At 31.8% G+C, this 14,206-nt stretch overlaps 1 long non-coding RNA gene across 1 annotated transcript; it reads right to left on the bottom strand.

The window, feature by feature from the left end:
* Positions 1–880: 880 nt before the first annotated feature.
* On the bottom strand, positions 881–8,499 carry LOC143238194 (uncharacterized). The gene is made up of 3 exons (XR_013020451.1): positions 8,334–8,499; positions 2,869–3,030; positions 881–1,509 (listed from the first exon to the last, which is right to left on the bottom strand). It is a non-coding gene; the product is annotated as an uncharacterized LOC143238194 (long non-coding RNA).
* Positions 8,500–14,206: the final 5,707 nt, after the last annotated feature.

Raw genomic sequence — 14,206 nt, 5'->3', positions numbered from 1 at the left:
ATTAATAAATTTTGAACATAAAACACTAAAACTTTGTTTCATGCACAGTAAAGGATACCCAGGGCAAAAGGGTTAAATCTCAAATTCATATTAACAAATTAGAAAACAGACGTTTATCTAAAACAAACAAGAAGAAACAACAGAAATCAAACACAAGTTAAAAGTGATATTAATTTGTGATCAGTCATGGTCCAAAGTTTGTTACATGAAGAATGATTTAAAAACATGTCTATACAATAGAATGCCAACTGAGAAAGTTAGCATAGCATGTGCTAGTGTGGCAGAAGTAGTTAGCAATGCTAGTAATAAATGACACAATATGATTGATGGAGGGTGGTCACATGATCAGCACATGTTCTGAAATGGTGAGAAAATAAAGGAGTAGAAAAGACTGGTGCACTGATAGCAAACATTTCTATAGCAATGCTTAAAGGGCAAACCAGGACTGAAATAGCTTTGGGTGAGAGGAAGTATTGTTTTGGAAAAAGACATCAGTATAAAAAAATGTTGCAATGGTCTAGAGTAATTTGCCACTACAACCAGAACAGAAAAAAAAATAATAATACTTTGACAATCACAGAAATCCAAAGGGTGACTTTTAAATTACTGAAATACAAAGCTGATAACTTACCACACAGTAAATGAATATGTGTGAGGCTAGGACTTGAAATTAATGTTAATGAACAATACAATATATAAATTCAGAATAATAAATATTTAAATGAATCAGGAGTAAAAAGAAACAACAAACGTAATCACAAAATCACTAACAACATTTAGTAATAACATTCTTCATCAATATCTTGTGAACTAACTTGTGAAACATCAATGAAAGATTTTCATTCACTTGTTAGATCACAAGATTACAAACCATGTGACTGTAATTTTCATAATGTACAACATTTATGATATCTGTACATCACCACCAGGGAAAACTGATGCCAGTTTCACATTACATGCATGTGTACTCAAATTAAACATGATCATTTAGAAGGTGAGCTATTATTTTAATGCAATTAAACATTCAGAGATAAGCTAGAAAATAGAAGGAATAATAAATGAATGCTAACAAAACCGTAACCAAATATAAAAACGTAATTTATTATCTCTCAGTGTTGATGTAGCCTCTTTCTTGTAACTTTATTATACAAGTTACATGGTTTTAATTTTGTCACGTGAATAACAGTGTTAAAAAAAAAAGTCATGACAAATTCTCCAAGTCATCTCCAGAAACCACCAAATGTAAATGTTATAAAATTCATATTAAATTATCCCATTCACTTTTCACGTTTTTTAAATAAATTCTCTCAATATGATCCAGGTCATTATGACCAATCATGTGACTTCTTTTTACCAATGTTGAATATTTTTTGATTTAATGCTTCCAACTTTCAATATAGTGTGTATACATTCACAACTTCTGTAGTCAAAACTAATTTTATGTTATGCCTTGCCTGATGGCAGTGAGAATCTTATTCATTTTGCTCCTTCCTCTTGATCTGAAAGGCACTACAAGTAGTAAATAATACAATGATATATCAAATTATTATGACTTTTTGAAAATAGTCCATCTAGTTACACTTCTTTAATTCAGACTGCTGAGATTTAATTAAAATATAAGAGTATGTATATCTTACATTAGATGTAAGACAATTATGGTAAGCTGCTCATGATGACTCAAATTTATACTTATTTTATTAATCCATATTCACAATGTTAAAACTTTAAGAAAACATAATTTTTTTATACCAAGCAATTATAGCCATATTATATTCTCTGAGTACATGTATCTTGACTGTGTAAAAGGATCTGAGAATGGTATCTGTAATAATTAATTTAAACTCAGCTAAGCCAATACAAATTTAACAGGTGATTACACACTGTTCATTAACAAGTCCCAAAATTGTTTTACAGAAACAGCTGTTTAATATACATAAAGTTTGTTCAATAATAACTGCTATTCAAGTTTGATAACAGCTGATTAGCATATGTCATTTTTGTTCAACAGGACCTGTTGCTCAGAAGTGGTACCAATTGTATGTGTAAAGTTTGTTAAACAAGAACTGATGTTGACATTTTGTACTAGCTGTTTAGTATGTCTCATATTTACTAAAAAAAAACTGATGCTTAACTTGATAGTGGCTGTTTATCTTCATAAGATTGTGCAACATGAAAAAATATTTAAACTTGGTAAAAACTGTTTAGCACATCAATAGACGTTAACCACCTGTTAACAGGATTAAACATAATGTATTTCTATATCAGTTCCTGTTGAATTGTCAGAAACATGTTAGACTCAACATAGTTCAAGAGAAGCTAACATAAGAATACTAACTTGTCAATAAGTAGTTACACACACCATTATTTCTTTTACAATGATATATATATATATATATAGAGAGAGATTCTTTTTCAACTCTCCTTTCATTAAACACAAAAGATGTTAATATTACTTGAAAACCATTGTTAGCTACATAACTTAAATGTTTTTGTTCTTTACGTTTAAAAAATCTGAACATTAATGAATGATGATTTTGTTTATTAGTGTAATGTTTTTCCAATTATCTGATGTTCTGAACACAGGGTGAGACCTCTTCTTTACATTTCATGATAAGATAAATATTTGTTTGAAGGTGTTTTATTTTATTTGCAATGTATGTTTCTTTCAAGTGCTAATTAAAACATCCCTTTACAATTTATAAAATAACTACTGTAGAGAACATTACGTTATAAATTTCAAGAAACTTACCATTGGAAGACTACAATATTGTCAATATAAAGTTATTAATAATAAAAATTCAATTAGAATAAATAAAAAAATAAGTTATTACATGTCAAACACCAGAAGCACACATCAACACAACCTACCTTCACACATTTGATAATCCTAAACATCTTTCTACAGTTCTACATACATCTTTTTTCCTCACATTGTTCTTCTACTATTTCCTCAGCCTCTGTTAAACCTTGTAAGGGATCTATATCAGGTTTGGTTTCATACCTTTTGAAGTCAAATAGGTAGTATAAAATCTGCTCACATTACAGAAAGAAACAAACAGTTCATATTAGACATTATCAAAAGAAAATGATTCAAAATTGTAATTTAGCTTCATAAAATTTCCATTCTTGTTTGCAGTTTGATGGATAGAAAGCTCACAAAAACACATACATAAAATAAATATATAATATTTACTTTCTTTAATAAGACCAAACATTACTAACCTCTGATGAATATATATTTTGGATATGTACTACATACAAATTTAAGCATACTTCACAAGCTTATTTCAGATAAAGAATTCCAAAAACTAATGAAGTGTTCTCTTTAGTAGAACAGAATATCACCTAGTCTTTACAGTTAATAATTTTGATATACCTTTTTGGTAATTCAGGTCATGTTTTTTGCTTGTTGTTTTTTACAAGAAATACAAAGACAGTTAAGTGAAGATACTGAATAACAATATTAACATAAAATAACTTCTGTCTTTTACAACCAGCTGTTCCAGCAACTGATGTCATTATAATTATTAAATTCAATACATGTGTTCTCTGACACCCTTATACCATTTGAGTTACTAAACACTGAACCTACTGACCTATCTAATGTATGACAGTAATATAACAATTTGTGGTATAATAAAGTGTAATTACTTAGTGTCACTGTTATTTAAAATGGAACTGTACATTGGTGGAAAGAATAAAAGCCTTTATAAATGCTGACAACTAATAAAACACATAGTAATTCAGGAATAAATCATTAACACACTGATTTTATTTTATCTGTGAATCAGGTAGTTAATGCAATAAAGCATCATCTATCACATAATGAACCACAATGAAACAACTATTGATCTTTGTTCAAGAAATGTTTGAGAAAATATACATGTAAACACATGTGTATACAAGCATCCAATTAAGTAAACTGTACAACTTCCAAAATGAACAGAGAACGAAAAACAGTTTTACAACTAATACAAATGCTACATTAAATATACAAATAGTAATAAGGTTTAAGGCAATGAATGATCAGTGGTCAAGATATGACTTTCCGTTTTCTTTCAATAAAGTTTTAAGGTGTATTCCTCTTTCAGACATAAAATTCAGTACAATTATCCAAATTGGATATAGTAGTCTTACACATGTTCATTAAACATTTCGGTTTATGTTTTAATTATTAAAAACAAATGTTGAATGAAAAATGGAACCATTAATATCAAGTTTAAAGCATTCCTTAGCAAAATTCAAAGTGCATATGCTAGAAAATAAGGAGAAAAAACTAAATTTTATGCACAACCATGAGGCTACAACAAAGTATAAGATAGCACACAGAGTAACTACAGTTCAAACCATCTGTACAAACAGGAGTAGGAAAATGCTTCAGAAAATGCTTAGCAAAAAAAGTGTGTTACTTCTAATAAAGAGTATCCACTTCAAATGGCACAAAGAAAAATCATAGGTCAGGATAGTAATTAGCCTCAAAGGGACAAGCTGACAGCACCATCATCTAATAACAGCCACAACTGATTGTAATAGCACTGATTTTCACATTGAAAAGCATGACACTCAAGATACAGCCCTCAGTCAAAGATTCCTTTTGGCTTTGACTTTGGACCTGCGAAGCATGAGCATGGACCCACTAAACACCAATGCAATTAGAAAGAGTGGAATATCCACAAAAGATATTCCACGCCTGTTTCAGAGTCTTTCATGTCTGCTAGCAGGCAGGAAACCACCATGGAAAACAAGTTGAAGTTCTGAGTGTATAACAAACAGCTGCTAAAATGATACAATCCGCTGTTGTCTCCACGTAATCATTAATAGCTGGAAGATTAAAAACAGCAGGACCAGTTCTGGGCCATTTTACATAGTGGCACTCAGGTTGGATGACACTGACCACACCCAGTCTCTCTCAAAATGACAAAAATATTATCACTGCCCAGTGTCACTGTAAACCTTCCAAGAAAAAAACAGAAACAGAAAAAATGAAAGGGAACAGACATAGATCATTAGCAGTAAAAGACTGACTAGATGCATGAAAACAGATAAAAGAACCACCACTGATTAAGAGACAAGTTATGATCTAAGAGTTTATGCTAAGTGGAACAACTCCTACCATCAATATCAGCACCACCCCAAAGAAGACTGTGTCAAGTCTCCCAAGACAAAAAAGAAAGGTAGCCACAGTTCTATAACAGCATCAAAGTTGACTGGTTTTAAGTTCCTTCATGATATAAGTAGAGAGAACAACCAGTGATGGTACAACACAAGAAGATATTAATAGCTACAGCCTCCAAGTGTATACTGCCACATACAAGGGGGATTCTTGCTGGTCAACCAGCAATGCCATCCCTCTACAAACTTATCCATCACACAACCTGTTATTTCAACATAAAGAAAACTGCCAAAAGGTGACAGTATCAGCAGGTTTTAGGAAAGCTTCCTGTAAAGAAAGAGACTTAAGGTGATAGGAATCACTCAAAGCCTTAATTTCATCCAAATTAGAACAAAAACCTTGAAAATTTCACTGTATTGGGTGAAGAACTCTTCTGCTTTCAACCACATTGTTTTTTTGTAGTAGGAGGTCTCTTGACCTCCTTGTAACCTGGAGTTATTTATGCATATCTCTGTCAGTAGAAGCAGATTCAAGTGACAAAGAGTGTGAATGAATAATTGTTCTGCATCTGGTTAAGTAATGTTGTTTACAATACAAAAATGTTGTACCTCTTTCACCTACATAAGGCAAGAATGGAAAAAAGGGATAAGAAACACCATGATGCAGTGATGGTCAAGTTGACAACTGTACGTATCAAGGTCTTTGCAACCACAACAGGCACACAACAAAGAATTATGACAAGATTATAACTTTGTATGTTCACACCTTTGACACTGGAAACATCTCAGAAGGTTAGGAACATATGACTGTATTTTCTAGTAGTAGAAATATCCTCTCATGATAGAAGCATGACGATGTGGTGATGTAAATATCAAAATTAGAACACTGGTCAGTTACATAATTCTGTCCTCAAAAGTGGAGATGTGTCGTAAAGCAGAAATTCCTTTGCTAGAGAAACCAGCGAGTATCTCCAACTCTAAAATGTTTTTTTTAATAGCTCTCTCAACAATAACTCCTCATGAAGAGTTCAAAATAGCATGGGGGATAACCTCAATAGGAATTTTGACTTCACAAGGAGTTTGCTAAGATGTGGCATAAATGTTTCAATCAAGATGTCTCCAGAACTTAACTTCTTGTCTGACTTGGGAGGGACAGCAAATCCCTCTAATCTGTTCTGGACAAAAACATGTGACATTTGCCCCAAGGATTTGACAGTATAGGAATGTAAACTTAGAAACATAGGTACAGAAATTGACTTTGATGGTGACTGTAGAACAGAGGTTTCTGTAAGTAGTCACTTACGAAATAAGGAAAGGAAAAATATTTTGTGCCCTCTGACACTATCAACCCTGGGGTCTCATGAAGGGACATATTACAATACCAACAAGGACACTATAACAATGCCAGGGATTCATGAGCACTGTACCCAAACACCAGCATCAGACAATGTCTACAACACCTGCTCAGAATCCCCAACTCTGGTACTCAGTTGACTCTAGACCAAAAGGACTAGACAACTGACCTTAGAAGGGCCACACATCTAAAAAAATTCAAGGACAAAGTGGTGTGTTGCAGTGCTCTAGATACTATTCATCAACCAGGATTCTTTCCCCTCTTCACAGGTCTCCATACTCTGCACAGATCTCAAAGGAGGTAAACTAAAAATAAATAACCTTCACTAGAAGTCTCCAAACCACATAGAAGAATTAATCTTGAGAGATTTCCCATTTCAATTTCATTTTGTAACCTTGGTCAACTGATAATGCTATCATAACTGTTACTCTGTTTTCATGAACTGTATTACAATTCTAAATGTCTAATTTCATTTTTTAACTTCTTAAACCTATTACATATGTGGGATAACAAACATACCTATAATAAACTTTACAGTCATATTAAACCCTATAAGACATTTTATTTAACTGGAATTTTCTACAGCATATTTCTAAAATAATAAACACCAAGTATGCAAAATAATAAAAGAGAAACATTGTCATTGTATAAATTACTTAACAATTAATGTAGTGATTTTCAGTGTCTTGAAATTTCTAATAACTTCTAGCACAATGTTCAATATTCTATTGTATCATCCAAGTTGAAAATCAATGAAAAACTGTACAATGAGATTAGATTGGTAGCTGAGAGAAATGTTGTATTGTGGGAAATTTTAATTTCAGGGATATTGATTGGAAAAATTTTGAGTTTGAGAATAAGGGAGAAGATTTCAAAAATTCTTCAAGTTACTTTTATACACAAACTGGTTACAGGAATTACAAGAGAGGAAGCTATATTAGATTTAATATCAGCATCTGAAGGTAAGGTAATACAGAGCATTGTGGTTGTGCAGAGCTTTTAAGTAACTGTTTCACTGTTAGGTTTGGGATTTTACTACATGTATAATTGAAGAATAGTGTATACAACAATACAACCACATTAACAAAGAAGTGTAACCACCTTTGCTTTTCTTTAAAAAGGAATTGACACATATAGATGCAACAATTAAGAAAGCACTATAATATATGAAAATGTAAGCATCTATTGTTTCTCTTTGGTAAAATATACATATCACATGAACAACAAATTAACACATCTGTATTTAATAAATAAATGATAATACCAGTATGTAGAACTGCAAGAATCTATTGTTCCTCCATATGTTATCATCTGAACAAAGAATTAACACAACTAGATCCAACAATCAGTCTTTAGTGAAAGTTATTACTACAACAGCTTCATGACACTTGAATAATGTTATGTTATTCATTACTTTATTTTGTAATAAATTAACTTACTGTGTTTCATATGATTAACCTTGTTTTACATAATTTTTTAAGATGCATGTATAAATTCTCATTAAGATACTGAACCAACCTAACCTAACATGTGAACCTGAGTAAACAGTAAGGCTGTGATATATTTGTCTCTGAGACAGTCACAGTGATTTATTATAATATTAAGTTCTAATTTCACTAGAATATGGTACTATCCATTTTTCTAACTTTTCCTGTACACAAACTTGTGTAATCAGTGTTAGCTGAAGATAAGTAACAAGTGAGTTGAATTGATAAATATAAAACGTATTGTTGAATAAGTTCAATAAAGTTATTTTTCAAAATCATTTGTTACCTAATCAGTGTATTTTATACTAAGTGTTTGATAAACAGGCATACAAAATTGTCTTTCTTTGATACCTATACAGTAACAATGGAATAAAACCTACTTATTCAGAAACTCCTGGTGACAGTTCTCACAAATATAAAGTGTTAGTTAAACTTGAAATGGTAAACTAACTCTGGTTATCTTATTACTCAAATCACATCATAATTAATAGTTAGTATAAATATCTATTGGAAATACTGTTTAGGAAAAGTTATGACAACCCTACACATTCAACCATAGCATAGAGGTGTCAGGATGTTTCAATACTAGTTTTCAAAAATTGTTAATGTTACGTCATTTAATAAATTACTTTTCATTTTGTAATGTTAATAAATATTTAACATACACATTACATAAAAATAAGGCTTACTTAACAATTAGAATGAATAACTTGAAATATGAAGAATAATAAAAAAAATCACAAAATTTAATTTAAATGTAGATAAACTATTGTCAGAACATACAACAACTGAAAATAACATTATCAGAAATCATCATGTCATATGAATTAATTTGTGAGACCAGAACCATCCAGAAAGAGATTTGTAGCAAGTCATGATGTTTTATAAGAAGCAAGAACAGACAAACACAGAATCAATAGCAAATTCCGTCCATGTAAAGTAAGCAACACAATCAAGTAGGGTCTCTGTCTGGAAATGAGGTCAATAGTGTGCGAGTTTATCAAGATAAGGCTTCCAGTTATATCTCCTGTCTAACCTTAATATGCTTGGAGCATCTCTAAAACACACGTGCCTATGTTATTCCATGCGAAAATGTAGGATCATGTTGCTAGACACAAAGCATTTTTTTTATTTCTGTTTGATTCGATTGTTGAAAATGCTGCTTAAAAACCATTATCATACTAAGGAAGATGGATTATAAAAAGAATACAGAGGTGTGTGGTGTTATTTGAAAGTTATAGCCTCAAGTCCATGCCTTTTACAATGATAATTATGCTATTGGGCTGTTGTCAACTTTCATGGTCATTAGGAAAAGCCTAACCTGACATGGCCTGTTACAAACTCGGGGAAGTTCCAAAAGCATTTTGATATAACATGTAATGCAAAATGGCTTTGAACATTTTTATATTGAACTAAATACAGATAAACAAAAACTTAAACTCTGACAAATGTATACATATGATACGTACCTAAATATAAACAAATTGTTCCCCTAAAATGCCTGTAAAGATGTCAGATTTATTGATACAACACCTTAGATCTACCAAACAAAACATTAACTGTGCTGAACTTGTTAATGTGTAAACAAACAAAATCCATCTGTCTAACAAATCTTTAAAAGATATAAAAGTTACTGGTATGAAACAATTTTTATTGTAATTAAATAATATTGTAATTGTAATTCTACTCTAATGATAAAAAAAGAAAATCCGTTAAGTATCATATTTTTAAAATATTTCTAAACACTTGTAGAGAACGAAGTGTAGACACAGAAACATTAGTCATCTTAATATCTATGTTGTGTTATTACAAAAAGAAAAAAGGATATTTTAATAATTTGATTTTGATATACGTTTTACGGCTGTGTGAATGTTTTAGTAGAGGAAAGTTATATCTATCTGACTGTTATGTGATCCGAGGAGACTCGAACGCCTAACTATAGTATTGTAAGTCCGAATACCTATCGTGCGATTGGTACCGGTCGTGTGTATTGGAGAATTGTGTCTCTGTTTGTTAACCAACACCAGTTTTCATTAGTATATCTACAATTACATGAATCATACAACCTTTACTATGAAAACATGTAACTGGTAGCTACATTTACAGTACTGATAAAAATTTTACAGCAAATATTCATTCTTTTCAAGTCTCTAAGTTCTTTTATCTTGTAACTATATACATATATAAGACAACTATATATATATAAGTGACAACTTACACAGACGGGCTCTTTTATTATTGTAGGCATAACAGACATATCAGAGACGTAGGATGGTGTTTTGGTGTATAAAATAATGGAAATATAATTAACTAATAAAATGGCCTGTTTTAATCATGTGGTTGTGTGTTTTGGTTTTGTTCCACCAACAATTTCTTTATAGTACAAATGGTAGGGAAGGCAAGTTCTGTTAAGTGTGCCACTGTTATGTAGACACTGAAGAATACCATACGATGGATAATCAGCATATCTTCATAATTCCGGACATTGTGTGTGAGGCTAGCAATGAACGTGAAAAAGAAATATTTTTTATCGTCTATGGTTGATGTAATTTATTTGACGTAATCGAATGTAAATTGCATTTCCAACTCTGAATGACTGGATTTTTTGTTTCTTTTTAACTTATCGGTCTTTACAAATGCAAAGGAAAGTGGTCAATGGTAATAATTTCTAGCTGGATGTAGAAACCTTTTGCTATAGTTTAATAAAGCGTACTTTGGCATACCTTCAGTAAACAGTGTACGACAACCTCTTCCAGAATATTCCTAGATAAATTTAATGGTCAAAAAAATAATTTTTCGTTTTATTACAGTATTGGATGGCAAAGAACGTAATGAGAAATGGAGTAAGATCATAAAAGGTATTGTCCCCAACTTTGTCCTACCCTCTTAGTTCAAAGGCTTTTCATACACTTTCAAGGTACGTGTGTTTTTGTGAAATAACGAAGAAAATTTAATTTCGAAATTGAATCGATTCCAATCATTGTAACATTTAAATAATCGGTTTATATCGGTATATAAAGAAATTGGTTTATAGACAGCTAATTTCATCAAAATACAAATTCTAACTTTTTTCGAAGTTTATATTAACTTTTAGCTTAATTTGCTTAACATTTACAAATAACTGGCCCAGCATGGCCAGGTGGTTAGGGAGCTCGACTTGTAATTTGAGGGTAGCGAGTTGGAATCCCCGTCACACAAACATGCTCACCCTTTCAGCCATGGGGGTGTTATAATGTGACGATCAATCCCACTATTTGTTAGTAAAAGGGTAGCCCAAAAGTTGACGGTGGGTAATGATGACAAATTGCCTTCTCTCTAGTCTTACACTGCTAAATTAGGGACAGAAAGCCCTCATGTAGCTTTTCAAACCAAACTAAATTTAGAACGATTAATAAGATTCTCACGTCACGATTGGTTTAGGGACATCTACAGCCAGTGGTTGTCAACATTTTAAGCATAATAAAATGTAACCATATTTCAATTAAAACGATTCATTTATTTAAAAGTACATTTTATAAAATTATGTAAGTAATGGATTGAAACCAAAATAGAGGATATTTTCAGATTCGGTGTACAGGAATTGCTAGAGAACTTGTAGACATTTCAATACAGTAAAACCATTTGAAACTCGTTTTATCTGTTTACCCCCCTTTATAACGTCGAATGAAACGTGCTACATGAAGGAGTCTAAACTATCACTCTTCAAGTACTTCATTGTGAATATACTAAGTACTACTGCTCTAGATTCTAGTAGACTTTGCGATACTATTTTGTAATTTTTGACCAAATTATATTGAATACAAGTCCATAATTGTAGTGATACAGTGTTTGATACCTTTCATTCCTTAAATTCTAGGCTAATTTAGAATTTCTAGTTACTGCTATAACTACTTGAAAACGCATGTGTCAAGTTTGTTTATTTTGAATTTCGCGTAAAGCTTCACGAGAGCTATCTGTCTCTAATTTAGTTGTGTAAAACTAGACGGAAGGCAGATAGCAATCACCACTATCCGCCAACTCCTGGGCTACTCTTTTACCAGCGAATAATAGGATTGACCGCCGCTTTATAATGCCTGAAAGAGCGAACATGTTTGGTGTGACGGGGGATTTGAACTCGCGACCCTCGAATTACGAGTCGAGTGCCTTAACCACATGGCTATGCCCGAGCATTGTGAAAAGTTGGATTTATACTAGTGAACATATGCAAAGATATTCAAAGGTACTATCATATCCATTATGATAAGAGGTAAGATGCAGTGCTGAGTTTGAGGCAACTAGATACAGTTCAAATACACGATAACTTATTGCGAAGGACTCCAGAAACTGGATTTAACTAGTTTGTATAAAAATGGATCTTTAAAGCTTTAAAATTGATTTTGAGATTAGGAATCTCACAATATTATTGAAAAAAAGTTATAGAAGTAAATACAAAGTGTAACAAGCGAAACAAACGTTGAACTTATAGCTCCTTATGTTTTTATTTTTTTTTAAACAATTTCTGGTAATTTTTTTCACTAATTCATCAAATTAGAGACGTGACAGAGGTTTGGTATAGCACAACGTGAAACTGTTTGGAAAGTCTTTCGATGACCTAAGTCTTTTACTATCAGTTGAAGTACATTGAAGCGCCATTAAGCCGCGGACCAGTAAACCAGTCTTCTATGAAGACGAGTGTTTCTGTTTTGTTTCATTGCAGTTAGTTTCTATGAAGACGAGTGTTTCTGTTTTGTTTTACTACAGTTAGTTTCTATGCAAGTAAGGAAAACATTTGTACGGAAATGTGATACACAGTCTCAGAAGTGTATGAAAATGGTTGCATAATAAGCGAAAGTTTTATATTTATGAAAAAAAAAACATTCTGAGGTATTACTATAATAAATAAATTAGTAACTGTTGATTTCTCTGGAAACTAGTTAATTTTATGATTTCTATTTGGAACAGCATCTAATGATATTATGTTCATATTATTGATCAAGGATTGCATTAATTAATGCATATGTGTGTACAAGAAGGTTATAAAAACAGGTATGATACATATATGTCAATAACCATATTTACATCATTACCTAAACTGTTTATTAGTTTCGCCTTAAAGCAATTAAGACTTTGTGCAAACGTAATAGTTGTAAAATAGCAAAGTTTAACAATAGTAAGACTGATCTTAAGAACATTGTTACCTGTTAGACTTTGTACATTTAGAATATTTAATTTTTAGATGTAAGAGCTGAAGACTGCTCGTCATGAGCATTTACAAAATAGGAAAATTATTAAACTGTTTAAAGTTACTAACAGCAAAAATATACTGTTAATCTTTAACTTTAACACTTTCTTAGGGACTTTAAAAAACAAAACAAAAAACATTACAGAAAATGCGTTCAACTAATTATATCCTTATGGATCACCATCTCGTATAATATATGGCCTTCCTAAGATTCATGGCCCGGTGGTTAAGGCATTCGATTTGTAATCTGAGGGTCGCAGGTTCGAATCCTTTCACACCAAATATGCTTGCCCTTTCAGCTGTGGGGGCGTTATAAAGTGACAGTCAATGCTAATATTCGTTGGTAAAAGAGTAGCCCAAGAGTTGGCTGTGGGTGGTAATGACTAGCTGCCTAGTGTTACACTGCTAAATTATAGACGGCTAGCGCAGATAGCGCTCGTGTAGCTTTGTGCGAAGTTCCTTGTACCTGTTCTTACACCATCAACATTTATTGAATTTACTGTTCTGTATTCATCTTCACTTGTTAAAGAGTTAAAAGATCTACATCTTTGTAATGACTGTTTAGTGTTTAGTTGTGATATAAATTATTTATTCACAAACATTCCACTGGATTAGCTTGTTGACATTTGTTTGCACAAACTCTTTCAAGAGGAGTCCTTTGTTCATGGCTTAATTAAACAACAATTTCGATTATTAATTACTGATTCTTTTAATAACTACCATTTTGTATCTATTGCAGAAACTTAAAACGTTTATGGAAAGATTACGATGTGAAGCTTATATTTATCAACTTAGTTGTTTTTGGCCTTTTGACTTGATTGAACCCAAGTCGGCAACTATTTACAAAATCTAAGACATATTTTTACCGGATAATTCTTTATAGTGAGTAATTTTTTTAAAACATAAATCAAGTTCTTCTACCTTGTTTTGTTTGTACTAAGAATTCTGGATCAGATTTGTTTCTTTTGTGTTTACTTCCACTTAATTAATATCGAAATGTTCTTTTACTGACACTTTTCAAGTTGTATTTCT

This window comes from Tachypleus tridentatus, chromosome 13, assembly GCF_004210375.1.
Source record: "Tachypleus tridentatus isolate NWPU-2018 chromosome 13, ASM421037v1, whole genome shotgun sequence".
NCBI lineage: Eukaryota > Metazoa > Arthropoda > Merostomata > Xiphosura > Limulidae > Tachypleus > Tachypleus tridentatus.
Note: the sequence above shows the minus strand (reverse complement) of the source record. Positions and strands in the feature narration are given on the sequence as shown.